Source organism: Schistocerca serialis, chromosome 12, assembly GCF_023864345.2.
Source record: "Schistocerca serialis cubense isolate TAMUIC-IGC-003099 chromosome 12, iqSchSeri2.2, whole genome shotgun sequence".
NCBI lineage: Eukaryota > Metazoa > Arthropoda > Insecta > Orthoptera > Acrididae > Schistocerca > Schistocerca serialis.
This window is the reverse complement of record NC_064649.1, coordinates 114,034,894-114,051,516: the sequence shown is the minus strand read 5'-3', so window position 1 is coordinate 114,051,516 and position 16,623 is coordinate 114,034,894. Positions and strand designations below refer to the sequence as shown.

The following is a 16,623-nucleotide window of genomic DNA, read 5'->3' as shown; positions in this document are numbered from 1 at the left end:
TAAAAACACTCCGCATCTGGGTGTTGCATTCGCAATTTCGCAAGACATTCTTGGCTCCGTAATCGAAGTAAATCCAGTAAACAACAGACTAATGACAATTTCCATGAAATGTGCAAATAAAATGTACTGTTTAATTAACGCACACATGCCTATCAACCAGGAGAATAAAACAAATCCAGAAAAAGTAAATAAGTCATGGGAAGTGTTAGAGAATACAGTCTCCAAAATTCCTCAAAATTATGTAAAGATTTTAATGGGTGATTTTAATGCACAGTTAGGGAAAGAGAGAAAATTTAGAAAAACGGTCGGTGAATTCCCTGCACATAAATGGACCAATCAAAATGGAAAGAGGCTGGTAGAATTTTGCAGAAATTTCAGTCTCAAAATTATGTCAAGTCATTTTAAGAAAAAACCTTCAAAACAAAAGACATGGCGATCACCTAACAAGGACATAGGTGAATTCCAAATTGACCATATTGCAATCTCGTATCCATGTCACAAAGAAATTTTAAATGTTCAAGTTCGTAAAGGCGCCAATATTGACTCAGACCATTACTTAACCCGTGTGAAACTAAAGCTAAAACCCCAAAATTTCAACAAAAGGACACCATTAATCCCCAAATTTGACACCAGTAAAATCCAACCATCATTATTAGCAGACGAATTTGACAAAACAAGTGCACAAAATTGGGAACAAATCAAACACAAGATTATCAAAACAGCTCAAGATCAAATTCCTTTACGAAAACACAAGAAACATGCTTGGTGGAATGAAAACTGTGATCATAAAAATCAAAGCCAGACAAGAGACATTTAAAGCATGGAATAGCAACAAGACAGAAGACACATATGATACATTCCTGACAACTAGAAAAGACACTTCAAAACTAATTAGACAAACAAAAAGACAATATGAGAATAGTCAACTCTTAGAAATTGAAGAAGATTTTCAGAAATACAATACCAGAAATTTTTATAAAGCCTTTAGAACCAAAATAAAGGGGTACCAACCCCAGAATCTTTGCTTCAAGAAGGAAAATGGACAGTTGGCTCTTAACAACCAAGAAAATTGCAAAGAACTTTCTAAATATTTTAAGAATCTTCTAAATTGCCCCGAGCCCACAGAAAGATTTCCACCAAAAATTCCCCAACAATGCAATCCAGTTTCACTTGCACCAAATGAAGAGGAAATCATTAAAGAAATTCATAGGTTGAAAAACAACAAAGCATCTGGTGAAGATGGAATTGTTGCAGAACTTTTAAAGGCAGCTGGTCCAAAAACCGTTAAAGAAATTACTTCAATCATGCAAAACATTTGGCAAACTGAAAAAATTCCTGATGAATGGAAAACCGCCTTGATTCACCCACTTCATAAGAAGGGAGACAAAACTGATGTTAATAATTACAGAGGAATTTCTCTTCTTCCAGTCACATACAAAATCCTCTCTCAATGTCTTCTGAACCGAGCACAACAACAACTTGAATGGAAAATTGGCGAATATCAAGCAGGTTTCAGGCCAAATAGATCTTGCCCAGAACAGATTTTAGTCCTCAAACTAATTCTCAGACATTAAAAAATTTACAATAAAAAACTAGTTTGTACCTTTGTAGATTTTAGAAAGGCTTATGACTCAGTGGATCGTGAATCTCTTTTCCAAATTGTGAAAGAACAAGGCCTGGATCCTAAAACCACGGCAATTATCAGAGACACGCTAACTGGTACAAAATCAAAAGTAAAGTTCAGAGGAGAAATTTCAGAATCCTTTGAAATAAAAACAGGCGTGAGGCAAGGTGATGGACTCTCTCCGTTGCTATTTAACTGCGTTCTAGAAAAAGTAATACAAGAGTGGCGCGAACGAAAATTGGAGTTCAAAATTGACCAACCAGTGAAATTAGGACGAACAAATATTCGAATAGACTGTTTGGCCTTTGCAGACGACTTGGTTATTCTAACGCAGGACATCCAAATTGCTCAGAAACAAATAGAAATTCTTAAAGAAACAGCAGAAAGAGTAGGTCTCCAAATCTCATTTGAAAAAACACAGTATATGACTAGCAACAAACTGGCACCCAAACTTTTGGAAACTAAGTATGGAAAAATCAAAAGAGTTTCGCAATTCAAATATTTAGGTGAAACAATCTCAGAGACTGGTCTAGAAAAAATTGGAAATGAAATTCGTTGTCAAAAGATGGAGACAGCTTTTAGACTTACAAAAGACATCTACAACAAAAAATGTCTCTCGAGGTACTCTAAATTGAGACATTACAACACGGTCATAAAACCAGAGTGCCTTTATGGGGCTGAAACGCTAATTTTAAACAGAAAAAAGGACATTCAAGAAATCCAAAAAAGAGAAAGAAAAGTAATCAGAAAAATTCTAGGTCCAAAATATACTGAAGAAGGAACATACAGGCTAAGAGCAAATAGTGAAATTCAACAATACACCAGCATATATTCGGATATGAAAAAACGCAGATCAAAATTTTATGGGCATATTAAAAGAATGGATGCTACCAGACTAACTAAACAAGTAGTGGAATTCTACGAAAATCGAAGTAAAGCTAAATTTGAGACAATAAAATGGATTGCTGCTATAAAAGAGGACATGAAAGAGGCAGATATAAAACAAGATGAAATTCAAGACAGAAAATTATTTAGGCAAAAAATTCATGACTGGGTAGTTGGTCAAGCTGAAAAACCAAAGAAAACTGGAACCACATGGTCTGATGAAAGGAAAAGAGCTCATTCCGAGAGAATGAAAACAATTTGGGCAGAGAGAAAGTCTAAAAGAAAATAACTGAATGCCCCGTGATTGTACTTCGCGTGGTCCAGTAGGGCCCAAATGTGAATAATAATAATAATATATATAGGGTGATTCAAAAAGAATACCACAACTTTAGGAATTTAAAACTCTGCAACGACAAAAGGCAGAGCTAAGCACTATCTGTCGGCGAATTAAGGGAGCTATAAAGTTTCATTTAGTTGTACATTTGTTCGCCATTTCAGCCAATAAAGTTTTTGGTCCCTTTTTCTTCGAAGGTGCTACTGTAACTGGACTACAGTATCTGGAGATGTTAGAGAATTGGCTGTTCCCTCAGCTCGAACAAGAAGCACAACAATTCATATTTCAGCAGGATGGAGCGCCACCACATTGGCACTTATCTGTTCGTAACAACCTGAACGTCAACTACCCGAGGCGATGGATCGGCCGCCAGGCAGCCCGTGCCAGAGCACTTCATCACTGGCCTCCAAGAAGCCCTGATCTTATCCCCTGCGATTTTTTCTTATGGGGGTATGTTAAGGATATGGTGTTTCGGCCACCTCTCCCAGCCACCATTGATGATTTGAAACGAGAAATAACAGCAGCTATCCAAACTGTTACGCCTGATATGCCACAGAGAGTGTGGAACGAGTTGGAGTATCGGGTTGATATTGCTCGTGTGTCTGGAGGGGGCCATATTGAACATCTCTGAACTTGTTTTTGAGTGAAAAAAAAACCTTTTTAAATACTCTTTGTAATGATGTATAACAGAAGGTTATATTATGTTTCTTTCATTAAATACACATTTTTAAAGTTGTGGTATTCTTTTTGAATTACCCTGTATATATAAACAAAGATGATGTGACTTACAAAACGAAAGCGCTGGCATGTCGATAGACACACAAACAAACACAAACATACACACAAAATTCAAGCTTTCGCAATCAACGGTTGCTTCGTCACGAAAGAGGGAAAGAGAGGAAAAGACAAAAGGATATTGGTTTTAAGGGAGAGGGTAAGGAGTCATTCCAATCCCGGGAGCGGAAAGACTTACCTTAGGCGGGAAAGAAGGACAGGTATACACTCGCTAACACACACACATATCCATCCGCACACACACACAATATATATATATATATATATATATATATATATATATATATATATATAGGTGTGTGTGTGAGAGAGAGAGATATTTATTACCAATAACCCTTCCCACTCCAAAAGCAATGGCAATGTGCATTGCTACTGCATAAGAAGAAAGGATGATTTTTACTATCCTGGATTAAATATGACTTTGGTACAAAAAGTGGTGAATTATGCTGATATTATTTTAAAGAACAATTTGCAAAACAAGTTAGGGGTTTGATTTCTCATCTGGGTTTAGTTTTATTTTGTACTTCCCAGTTACAAAACATACGAATATCAGAAACAAATACTGAATACCATTTGCAAAAAGGTAGTTGTATGGCCTATGTTAGTTTCCAGATAATAAGCTGTAATGTATGGGATAAATAATATGCTGCTACAAAAATCTTTGGTCATTTACCAAAAAGCATTAAAAGCCTGACAGATAGCCAACCAGCATTTAAAATCAAACTAAAAGAATCTATGAATGACAGCTCCTACTCAGTAGACGATTTTTTTGGTATAAATAAGTGATTGGAAGAGTTGTCATGTAATGATAGGTCTACCTTTCATTAAACTGACACATCATTGTGAAGTATCGTATTCATGATCTGTGGAACAAGTATTCATGTAAGTAGGTACTGATTTTGTAGATATCTTATTTGGTACATCTACGAAACAAACTATTTAAACCAAAAAAGAGCTTTCAAATGAAACTGCTTTACGTTTTGTGGGTGAACGACACAATTGAGTTCGTTACATTCGATGTGAACACGTGTGTTTACGTTACAGGTTTCGTTGTTTATGCCGGTTTATGAAGTCTATAACACTTTCTACAACCAAGGCACTAAAACACACACACGCAATATTTACATTTTATGCAGTGCATAACGCGTATTGTTAGTATAGAATGCATTTCATAATTGGTAACACTGAAATATTCGCGGCGAATATGTTGCCGAACATCGAAAGTGTTTCAGCAGTTCACAAAGTTCATTGTGAAGTAATGGCTGTAAAACTAAATTTGTACAGTGGTTACGCAATAATTTATCACTTCTAGCTGTGTTTACATAAGCTACATTTAATGTGGTGAAGTTAGCAGGAAACCCACTGAGAAATACTGGAAGTGAAATCAGGAATCAGAATGCTGCCTTGAACTCCCGCCGACGTTCTGCCAACAGTCACGTGATTCTATGTTGCAGCCACGCCAGATGTATAGCCGCTGCACTGTTTGCCCAGTCCATTAGTATCTATGGTCGAAGGCTGGCGCACTCTGTAGATGCACAGAAATTCATACATTCCGAGAATCGAGAATCTTTGCCTGGCATCGCCACTGATACTGCCAACAAACTAGTCACTGGGAGAATGCTTTTATTTCAGGTTACAAATCTGATAACAAACGAGAAAATAAATATTGTTTAATATCCTTAGAAATTAACAATTCCGGGTTTTTCCATTTACTTGGACTGTGAAACCTCGCGTCTTGCCAAATTTCACGTCAACGGGAATTACCCTATGGCTTTTGATAGCCAGTTTTCGAGTATCAAAATGCCTAACGTAAAAGGCCGTATCTTTTGAATGCATTGAAATAGAAGCTCAAAATTTGCACACCCATAATGAACCATCGACCTTAGTATGCGACGTAAATTTGAACTGGATATGCGAAACTGTTCCACAGAAAAAGGGTCTTAGCAGACGGAAAAACAAAGAGGAAGGCGGATAAATAATAACAAAAAATATTCTTTGGGAAGCGAGACGCTACCGCAAGACCACGAGCCGCGAACATTCTACACAGTTGATTCACAAAGATACGCAAATATTTTAATACGTTATTCTGCAAGCACAATCAAACAAAAAAGTTCATTTAAACATAGGTCTGCAAATGTTTAGTTACAGAGTTACGGCTAATAAAAGATTTTTCCTGAAATTTAGGAACTTGGCTAATACAAAGGCATCGCAAAACTGTATGAGGGGAAAGTAAAGCACGATTTCCATTTATTTTCTTGTTATTGATCTGGTGAATCTAATAAAACATGTCCCAGACGTGTGTTTGCTGTAGTTTTCCAGAACATCCAGAGAAGCAAAGATTATTATACAAGTAAATTTGTTTCCTTTCCGTTAATAATGTAGAAACGTTCATGTCATTGTTGGCAACAGTGAGTGAGCTGTTTCAGTCGTTTGTTTCAGTCGTTTCCAAGCCTCCAAACGAGTTAGTTTTCTGCATTGTTCAGTGGAAGAACATAATATCAACAGTGTATTTAAATGAAACCACATAGTAACTGTTGTAGTTTGTAGATTATTTATGAAATAGGGATGCCTTTCAAATTTACGACAGAGGAATACGCAGATATGGTGTTTATTACATCATTTTTCCAAAATTAAATGCTCTACACCTTCTGTTGAAAACTTGGTGCAGATGGCCAAGCAATTAGTAAATAAAAACTTTTACGAAATTACCTCTTTGCTTCTCTGGATGTTCTGGAAAACTACAGCAGATACAGGTCTGGGACATGTTTTATTAGATTCACCAGATCAATAACAACAAAATAAATGGAAATCGCGCTTCACTTTCACCTCGTACAGTTTTGCGATGGCTTCGTATTAGCGGAGTTGCTAAATTCCAGGCAAAATCTCTTACTCCGCAACTAAAGATTTGTGGACCCATGTTTATACGAACTTATTTCTTTAGTTTTACTTGTAGATTATCATATTAAAATATTTGCGTATCTTAGTGAGTGACCCTGTATAGGGGTTTCTCTTTTGGACGTGAGGCACGGAATCCAAAATAAGAAATAACAAAATTCAAGCTGGAGAGATGTGATTTCTAAGATAGGGGAAATGCTGGGCAGGAAGAGACGTGATTAGATATGGAGGTATTATAATAGTATTAAATATTTTAAATATGAACGAAAAAGTTCGAAAATATTGTGAAGGCTGGAGACAACGCCTCGTGAGAATGCCAGGTCACAGAATTCCCCAAAAGATCCTGAAATAGCAGCCGAATGGGAGAAGAGATAGTGGAAGATCTGGAAAAAGATGGGAGTGATTTTGTGAGTTCAGAACAGGGAGCGGTCTCATCCGTGAAAAGATGATGATGTTATAGTTCCCTCTGCCTCGCACTGCGCAGCGATTGCGGAGTACACGGATGGATACTCTGTTGCTGAGCAGGGAGCTTAAGCCGTGTAGGTACAGCCAGTGCTTAGCTTGCTTACCTTTGGCGGCCTGGTCTTCACAAGACGAGCAGCAGGTGGTCCAGTGGATTCCTAGATGGCGCGGATCGCTGGTCTGTAGCGAGGGCCCTGCGCTACTGTGTGTGCATGCGAGACACGCTCTTCCCAGACTGGTCCGCCCAGCTATCAGCTGAGGAGCAGCGATGCACGGCACTGATTGGACGGCGAGGTCAGGCGCCCATGCTTCCTTTCCGAGCCACCAGAAGTCGCCAGCGAGCTAACCGGTCTCCGTGTGTTGGAGCGGCCACTACACGGCAACGCCGCGTGCTGCCCCTAGGCTAGACGCGCTTACGTACAGTACACTCTGGCACTGCTGCCAGTAGTAGCTGCCTATCACCGTGAGTCATCACAGCCGCTTGGCGGTCAGGTACAAGGGGCGCGGACGTTCTTCCGACATCCGCATACAGAGAGTGGTCCTAAACTACACTGAAGCGCCAAAGGAACTGGTACAGGCATGTTGTTGTTGTTGTTGTGGTCTTCAGTCCTGAGACTGGTTTGATGCAGCTCTCCATGCTACCCTACATCCTTCTGAATCTGCTTGGTGTATTCATCTCATGGTCTCCCTCTACGATTTTTACCCTCCACGCTGCCCTCCAGTATTGGTGATCTCTTGATGCCTCAGAACATGTCCTACCAACCGATCCCTTCTTCTAGTCAAGTTGTGCCACAAACTTCTCTTCTCGCCAATCCTATTCAACACCTCCTCATTAGTTATGTCATCTATCCATCTAATCTTCAACATTCTTCTGTAGCACCACATTTCGAAAGCTTCTATTCTCTTTTTATCTAAACTATTTTCACCCATGTTTCACTTCCAAACGTGGCAAAACTTCATACAAATACTTTCAGAAACGACTTCCTGACACTTAAATCTATACTCGATGTTAACAAATTTCTCTTCTTCAGAAACGCTTTCCTTCCCTTTGCCAGTCTACATTTTATATCCTCTCTACTTAGACCATCATCATTTTGCTCCCCAAATAGAAAAACTCCTTTACTACTTTAAGTGTCTCATTTCCTAATCTAATACCCTCAACATCACCCGACTTAATTCGACTACATTCCATTATCCTCGTTTTGCTTTTGTTGATTTTCATCTGATATCCTCCCTTCAAGACACTATCCAATCCGTTCAACTGCTCTTCCAAGTCCTACGCTGTCCCTGACAGAATTACAATGTCATCGGCAAACCTCAAAGTTTTTATTTCTTCTCCATGGATTTTAACACCTACTCCGAATTTTTATTTTGTTTCCTTCACTGCTTTCTCAATATTTTTTTTTTTTTTTTTGGGTCATCAGTCTACCGACTGGTTTGATGCGGTTCGCCACGAATTCCTTTCCTGTGCTAACCTCTTCATCTCAGAGTAGCACTTGCAACCTACGTCCTCAATTATTTGCTTGACGTATTCCAATCTCTGTCTTCCGCTACACTTTTTGCCCTCTACAGCTCCCTCTAGTACCATGGAAGTCATTCCCTCATGTCTTAGCAGATGTCCCATCATCCTGTCCCTTCCCCTTATCAGTGTTTTCCACATATTCCTTTCCTCTCCGATTCTGCGTAGAACCTCCTCATTCTTTACCTTATCAGTCCACCTAATTTTCAACATTTGTCTATAGCACCACATCTCAAATGCTTCGATTCTCTTCTGTTCCGGTTTCCCACAGTCCATGTTTCACTACCATACAACGCTGTACTCCAGACGTACATCCTCAGAAATTTCTTCCTCAAATTAAGGCCGGTATTTGATATTAGTCGACTTCTCTTGGCCAGAAATGCCTTTTTTGCCATAGCGAGTCTGCTTTTGATGTCCTCCTTGCTCCGTCCGTCATTGGTTATTTTACTGCCTAGGTAGCAGAATTCCTTAACTTCATTGACTTCGTGACCATCAATCCCGATGTTAAGTTTCTCGCTGTTCTCATTTCTACTACTTCTCATTACCCTCGTCTTTCTCCGATTTACTCTCAAACCATAATGAGTACTCATTAGACTGTTCATTCCGTTCAGTAGATCATTTATTCTTCTTCACTTTCACTCAGGATTGCAGCGTCATCAGCGAATCGTATCATTGATATCCTTTCACCTTGTATTTTAATTCCACTCCTGAACCTTTCTTTTATTTCCATCATTGCTTCCTCGATGTACAGATTGAAGAGTAGGGGCGAAAGGCTACAGCCTTGTCTTACACCCTTCTTAATACGAGCACTTCGTTCTTGATCGTCCACTCTTATTATTCCCTCTTGGTTGTTGTACATACTGTATATGACCCGTCTCTCCCTATAGCTTACCCCTACTTTTTTCAGAATCTCGAACAGCTTGCACCATTTTATATTGTCGAATGCTTTTTCCAGGTCGACAAATCCTATGAAAGTGTCTTGATTTTTCTTTAGCCTTGCTTCCATTATTAGCCGTAACGTCAGAATTGCCTCTCTCGTCCCTTTACTTTTCCTAAAGCCAAACTGATCGTCACCTAGCGCATTCTCAGTTTTCTTTCCCATTCTTCTGTATATTATTCTTGTAAGCAGCTTCGATGCATGAGCTGTTAAGCTGATTGTGCGATAATTCTCGCACTTGTCAGCTCTTGCCGTCTTCGGAATTGTGTGGATGATACTTTTCCGAAAGTCAGATGGTATATCGCCAGACTCATATATTCTACACACCAACGTGAATAGTCGTTTTGTTGCCACTTCCCCCAATGATTTTAGAAATTCTGATGGAATGTTATCTATCCCTTCTGCCTTATTTGACCGTAAGTCCTCCAAAGCTCTTTTAAATTCCGATTCTAATACTGGATCCCCTATCTCTTCTAAATCGACTCCTGCTTCTTCTTCTGTCACATCAGACAAATCTTCACCCTCATTGAGGCTTTCAATGTATTCTTTCCACCTATCTGCTCTCTCCTCTGCATTTAACAGTGGAATTCCCGTTGCACTCTTAATGTTACCACCGTCGCTTTTAATGTCACCAAAGGTTGTTTTGACTTTCCTGTATGCTGAGTCTGTCCTTCCGACAACCATATCTTTTTCGATGGCTTCACATTTTTGCTGCAGCCATTTCGTCTTAGCTTCCCTGCACTTCCTATTTATTTCATTCCTCAGCGACTTGTATTTCTGTATTCCTGATTTTCCCGGAACATGTTTGTACTTCCTCCTTTCATCAATCAACTGAAGTATTTCTTCTGTTAGCCATGGTTTCTTCGCAGCTACCTTCTCTGTACCTATGTTTTCCTTCCCAACTTCTCAATATACAGATTGAATAACATCGGGGAGAGGCTACAACCCTGTCTCACTCCATTCCCAACCACTGCTTCCCTTTCATGGCCCTCAACTCTTATAACTGCCATTTGGTTTCTATACAAATTGTAAATACCCTTTCGCTCCCTATATTTTACCCCTGCCACCTTCAAAATTTGAAAGAGAGTATTCCAGTCAACATTGTCAAAAGCTTTCTCTAAGTCTAGAAATGCTAGAAACGTAGGTTTGCCTTTCCTTAATCTAGCTTCTAAGGTAAGTCGTAAGGTCAGTATTGCCTCACGTGGTACAGGCAGAATACGGCCCTGTGGTCGGCAACGCCTGCACAGGGTGGTCCATTGATCGTGACCGGGCCAAATATCTCACGAAATAAGCATCAAACGAAAATACTACAAAAAACGAAACTTGTCTAGCTTGTAGGGGGAAACCAGATGGAGCTATCGTTGGCCCGCTATATGGCGCTGCCATATGTCAAACGAATATCAACAGCGTTTTTTAAAAATTGGAACCCCCATTTTTATCACATATTCGTGTAGCACGTAAAGAAATACGAATGTTTTAGTTGGACCAGTTTTGCCGAGGGGGTCTAAGGCGCTGCAGTCATGGACTGTGTGGCTGGTCCCGGTGGAGGTTCGAGTCCTCCCTCGGGCATGTGTGTGTGTGTGTGTTTGTCCTTAGGATAAATTAGGTTAAGTAGTGTCTAAGCTTAGGGACTAATTACCCTAGTAGTTAAGTCCCATAAGATTTAACACACATTTGAACATTTGGACCACTTTTTTCGCTTTGTGATAGATGGTCTGTAGTAGTCACAAGCATATGGCTCACAATTTTGGTAACAGGTAGGTTTTTTATATTAAAATACAGAACGTAGTTACGTTTAATCATTTTATTTCGGTTGTTCCAATGTGATACATGTACCTTTGTCAACTTATCATTTCTGACAACGCATGCTGTTACAGCGTGATTATCTGTAAATATATCAACAATGCAATAAATGCTCAACATGATGTCCGTCAACCTCAATGCATTTGGTAATACGTGTAACGACATTCCTCTCTACAGGGAGTAGTTCGGCTTCCGTAATGTTCGCACATGCATTGACAATGCGCTGACGCATGTTGTCAGGCGTTGTCGGTGGATCATGATAGCAAATATTCTTCAACTTTCTCCACAGAAAGAAATCCGGTGCTTCGGCAACCAATCCACCAGTCATGAAACATGCTATTCAATACCGCTTCAACCGCACGCATGTGCCGGACATCCATCATGTTGGAAGTACATCCCCATTCTGTCATGCAGTGAAACATCTTGTAGTAACATCGGTAGAACATTACGTAGGAAATGAGAATACATTGCACCATTTACATTGCCATCGATAAAATGGGAGCCAATTAACCTTCCTCCCACAATGCCGCACCATACATTAACCCGTCAAGGCCGCTGATGTTCGACTTGTCGCAGCCCTCGTGGATTTTCCGTTGCTCAATAGTGCATATTATGCCGGTTTACGTTACCGCTGTTGGTGAATGACGCTTCGTCGCTAAATAGAACGCGTGCAAAAAATCTGTCATCGTCCCGTAATTTCTCTTGTGCCAAGTGGCAGAACTGTACATGACGTACAAAGTCGTCGCCATGCAATTCCTGGTGCACAGAAATATGGTACGGGTGTAATCGATGTTGATGTAGCATTCTCAACACCGACGTTATTGAGATTCCCGATTCTCGCGCAGTTTGTCTGCTACTGATGTGCGGATTAGCCGCGACAGCAGCTAAAACACCTACTTGGGCATCATCATTTGTTGCAGGTCGTGGTTGACGTTTCGCGTGTAGCTGAACACTTCCTGTTTTCTTAAATAACGTATCTGTTCGTCGATCGGTCCGGACACTAGGATGATGTGGCTCAGGATGCGGAGCAGTATACATAGCATATGCCCGTCGGATATTTTGATCACAATAGCCATAGGTCAACACGATATCGACCTTTTCCGCAATTGGTAAACGGTGCATTTTAACACGGGTAATGTATCACGAAGCAAACAGCGTCCTCGCTGGCGGAATGTTACCTCATACCACGTACTTATACGTTTGTGAATATCACAGCGCCATCTGTCACAAAATAAAAAAAGTGGTCCAACTAAAACATTCATAGTAGCACGTTGTCAAGACTTAAGTGAGTTTGAACGTGGTGTTATAGTCGGCACACAAGCGATGCGAGACAGCATCTCCAAGGTAGCGATGAAGTGAGGATCTTCCTTTACGACAATTTCAGCAGTGTACCGTGCATATCAGAAATCCGGTGAAGCATTAAGTTTCCGACACCGCTACGGCCGGAAGAAGATTCTGCAACAGGACCAACGACGAGTGAAGAGTGTCTTTCCACGCGGCAGAAGTGCATTCCTTCCGCAGTTTGCTGCAGATTTCAATGCTCGACCATCAATAGGTGTCAGCGTGCGAACCATTCAACAAAACGGCATCGATATGGGCTTTCAGACCCTAGATGACTGCACGACACAAAGCTTTACGTCTCGCCTGGGCCCGTCAACACCAACATTGCAGTGTTGATCACTGGAAACATGTTGCCTGGTTGGCGCCGCTTGTTTCAAATTGTATCGAGCGGATGGACATATACGGGTATGGAGACAACTTCATGAATCGGTGGACCCTGCATGTCAGCAGCGGACTGTTAAAGTTGGTGGAGGCTCTGTAATGGTGTGAGGCGTGCACAATTGGAGTGTTATAGGACTCGTTATACGTCTAGATACGACTCGGATAGGTGACACGTACGTAAGCGTCCTGCCTGATCACCTGCATCCATCCATGTCCACTGTGCATTCAGACGGACTTGGAAAATTCCAGCATGACAATGTGACACCCCACAGGTTCAGAACTGCTCCAGGAACACTCACTTCCGCTGGCCGCCAAACTCCCTATTATAGAGCATATCTGGGATGCCTTGCAACGCCCTGTTAAGGAGAGATCTCCACCCCCTCATACCCTTAAGGATCTAAGAACAGCCCTGCAAGTTTGATGGTGTCAGTTCCCTCCAGCACTACTTCAAACTTTAGTCGAGTCCATTCCACGTTCTGTTGCGGCACTACAGGATAGGATATTACGCAGGTGTCCCAGTTTCTTTGGCTCTTCAGTGTATATGTCAAAAATGGAGCAGTAGATACAGCGCGTTAACTGTAAGACGGCAGAGATGTGAGGGGAGTGCGGGGAGAGAAGGAAGCAAGCATTCGCTGGCGTGGGGGAGGAGCCGTTGGGGGGGGGGGGGGACAAGGCACGCCTACCAGTTGCAGTGCTGGCACTACAAATTGCGCGTCATACTTACACGAAAGCAGACGAAAGGCTTGGAAGTAAAACTCGCTTTAAATGTTGTTCGTAAACGAAACTTAAATCGTCATGTACATTAATATATGTATGTATGTTTGTCTACTATGCGCTCACAAACAATTCATCCGATTTCAATGAAACTGGTGAGGTGTTCTCCGAACGTCAGAAAAGAGTAATGGACAATGTTTCAACAGTACGATCACGTAGCAAGCGGAGCGCAATTGTTTGGGTAAAGGCTTGTTATGCAGCGGACCCGGGTTCAATTCCCACTGCTCGCAATTTTTATTTAATTTCGTTCCTCGCATAGGTTAAACTATTAGTTATAAAATTTAAATATACTTAAACAGGTCATATTACGTAACTGTCAATCTCTATATATAATAATGAATGTATGTATGTCTGCCCTCTGTGCGTTCCCAAACCATTCATCCGATTGCGATGAAATTTTGGTGATTTGCTCTCCGTACGCCCACGAAGGGTCCTAGCCGAAAAAAAAAGAAGTAATACACATCCTTGAGGAGATATGACGTCATAAACAGTGAGATGCCATCGCGGGAAAATACACAGATTTATGGATGAGAGCACTTAGCGACTAGCAACAAACGTTGCATACAATTTCAAACCTTTACGGAAATTTTTCTCCCCATCAAAATAATGAAGGGAAAAAAGGTTGTCGCTTACTACATTTTCTCAGTACATACCGTAAATCTGCCGCAGCAGGCATGACGTTTTAATGTATTATTTCGTTACTATTAACTCTAATCGCAACGTATTTCGCATACAGTACCCACGTATATCAGTAAATGCGCCGGCAAATTTATGTCTCTGTACGACATATAATTCAGGAGACATGACGTGGTAAACATCGAGATCCGTGGAAAAGTGCCGCGTCAGGCATGACGTTTTGTTCAAATATTTCTTCACTACTAACACTATTCGCAACACGTTTCGCAAACATGTTAAAAAAAGTATATAAAACCACGGGCGTATTCCTAAAAAACTCCCGAGATGAGCCAGCAACTGCCTCTTCACTCATTTTGATAATGTTTAGCACAACTCCACAATAAAACTACGCAGAACAGTACAGTGCAAAACAATAACGAAGCTGACGACAATGGCCACCTTGTACAGGGTGGCGCCGGGGAACGGAAAATTTTGAACGTTACAGTTGGCAGCACTGTAGCGCCGGCAGATGTTCGAAACTTTGCACAATTGATGTGAACGCATTGCCATTTAGTAATCATGGAGAATTGGACCGGTGCGGAACGTGCAGTAGCTGTGAGAGCGTTTTACAAAAATGGTGATAGTGCGACTGCCGCGCAGAGAACATTTCGACAGCATTACCAGCTTGGACGTCACGGACGTGTCCCATCTGCGCATGGGATTACAACGTGGGTGCGTAATTTTGAAGAAACAGGATCTGCCTTGAAAAAGAAACCTCCAGGTGGCATTCCAACGGTACGTACCCCAGAGAACATTGCAGCTGCTAGAGCTGCAATCGAGAGAAGTCCTTGCCGCTCCGTTCGACAGCATGCATCTTCGCTAGGGATTAAGCGACGAAGCTTACAAAGAATACTGCACGAATTAGGCTTCCATCCCTATAAGTTGGAGATTGTGCAACACTTACATGAACGAGACCCAGCGTCACGTTTGGAGTTCAGCAGCCAGATATTGGCTAAAATCAACGAGGAAGCGAATTTCCTTGGTAACTTATGGATATCAGACGAAGCCCATTTCCACCTGAACGGATTCGTGAACAAACAGAATTTTCGTTATTGGGCACAGGACAATCCTTGTGAGTTTCACCAGCGACCACTACATAGCGCCAAGGTCACAATATGGTGTGCTGTATCATGCCATGGTGTTATCGGCCCTTATTTTTTTTTAACGTGAGGATGGTAGTGCAGTGACAGTCACATCCTCTCGATATGTTGAAGTGCTTCAAACATTCTTTACACCGAGGCTGTACGAGCTTAATCTTAACGTCGAAAACATGTGGTTTCAGCAGGATGGAGCCACGTCACACACTGCTCGACAATCGATGGCAGCAGTTCGTCAATTGTTCGAAACACGCATTATTTCACGTAACAGTGACATTGCATGGCCTGCGAGATCCCCTGATCTTAGTGTGTGCGACTTCTTCCTGTGGGGATATCTTAAAGGCAAGGTGTACCGTACACGTCCTGAAGGAGAACATTGAAAACGAAATCACTGCCATTCCCCAAGATTTGCTACACCGCGCATTCCAGAGTTTTCATAACAGGCTGTTAGAGTGTGAACGCCGAACGGGAGTACATCTTTCCGGTGTCATCTTTAAAAAGTAAAGAGACACTTTTGGACATTTTGATTGTAAAGACATACTGAATAATGGCATACTGAATACATTCACTTTCGTTAATAAATTATCAGTTTTATGAATTTATTCATGGAAATGACGTTGTTTCGAAAGTTCCCGTTTCCCTGCGCCACCCTGTACAACACAGTCAGCTACGTAATGTTGGCAGCAGTCGAAACTGCGTACCTACCGAAGCCTCCCGACGTTTACCGACTTCTGCCGATTCAGGACTAGGGAGAGGTCTGCCATCTAAAAGTTTACACACTAGAGGGGATTGAAATGAGCAGATGTGTAGGAATGTGTATGCGGTAACGTCACCTTGAGTCGGTAGAGAGCGCTGATAACTGCGGCGTAAAAAGGCTCTTCTCTGGCTGGATTCATCATTTCCGACACGGATCTCGAGCAGCATCGTTTCACCAATGCGGAGCTGGCCGACATGCATTTGGCCGGTATTACACTATCAAATTTCTTTGTCAAATATCTTTGTCAAAGATATTTGATGGTGTAATAGGAACTTTGTCAAATGTCGTCCAATATTTGATCAAATCTAGGGCCTCGCTGTAGATTTGATCAAAGAAATCGCTTG

General features: G+C 41.3%; 1 protein-coding gene across 1 annotated transcript in view; it reads right to left on the bottom strand.

The window, feature by feature from the left end:
• LOC126428183 (aminomethyltransferase, mitochondrial) overlaps positions 1-7,256 on the bottom strand; it is a 173,384-nt gene extending 166,128 nt beyond the window's left edge. The window contains exon 1 of the mRNA XM_050090097.1: positions 7,103-7,256. The gene's annotated coding sequence lies outside the window, so the exon portion shown is untranslated. The remainder of the gene's footprint in view (positions 1-7,102) is intronic.
• Between the last annotated feature and the right edge of the window lie 9,367 nt (positions 7,257-16,623).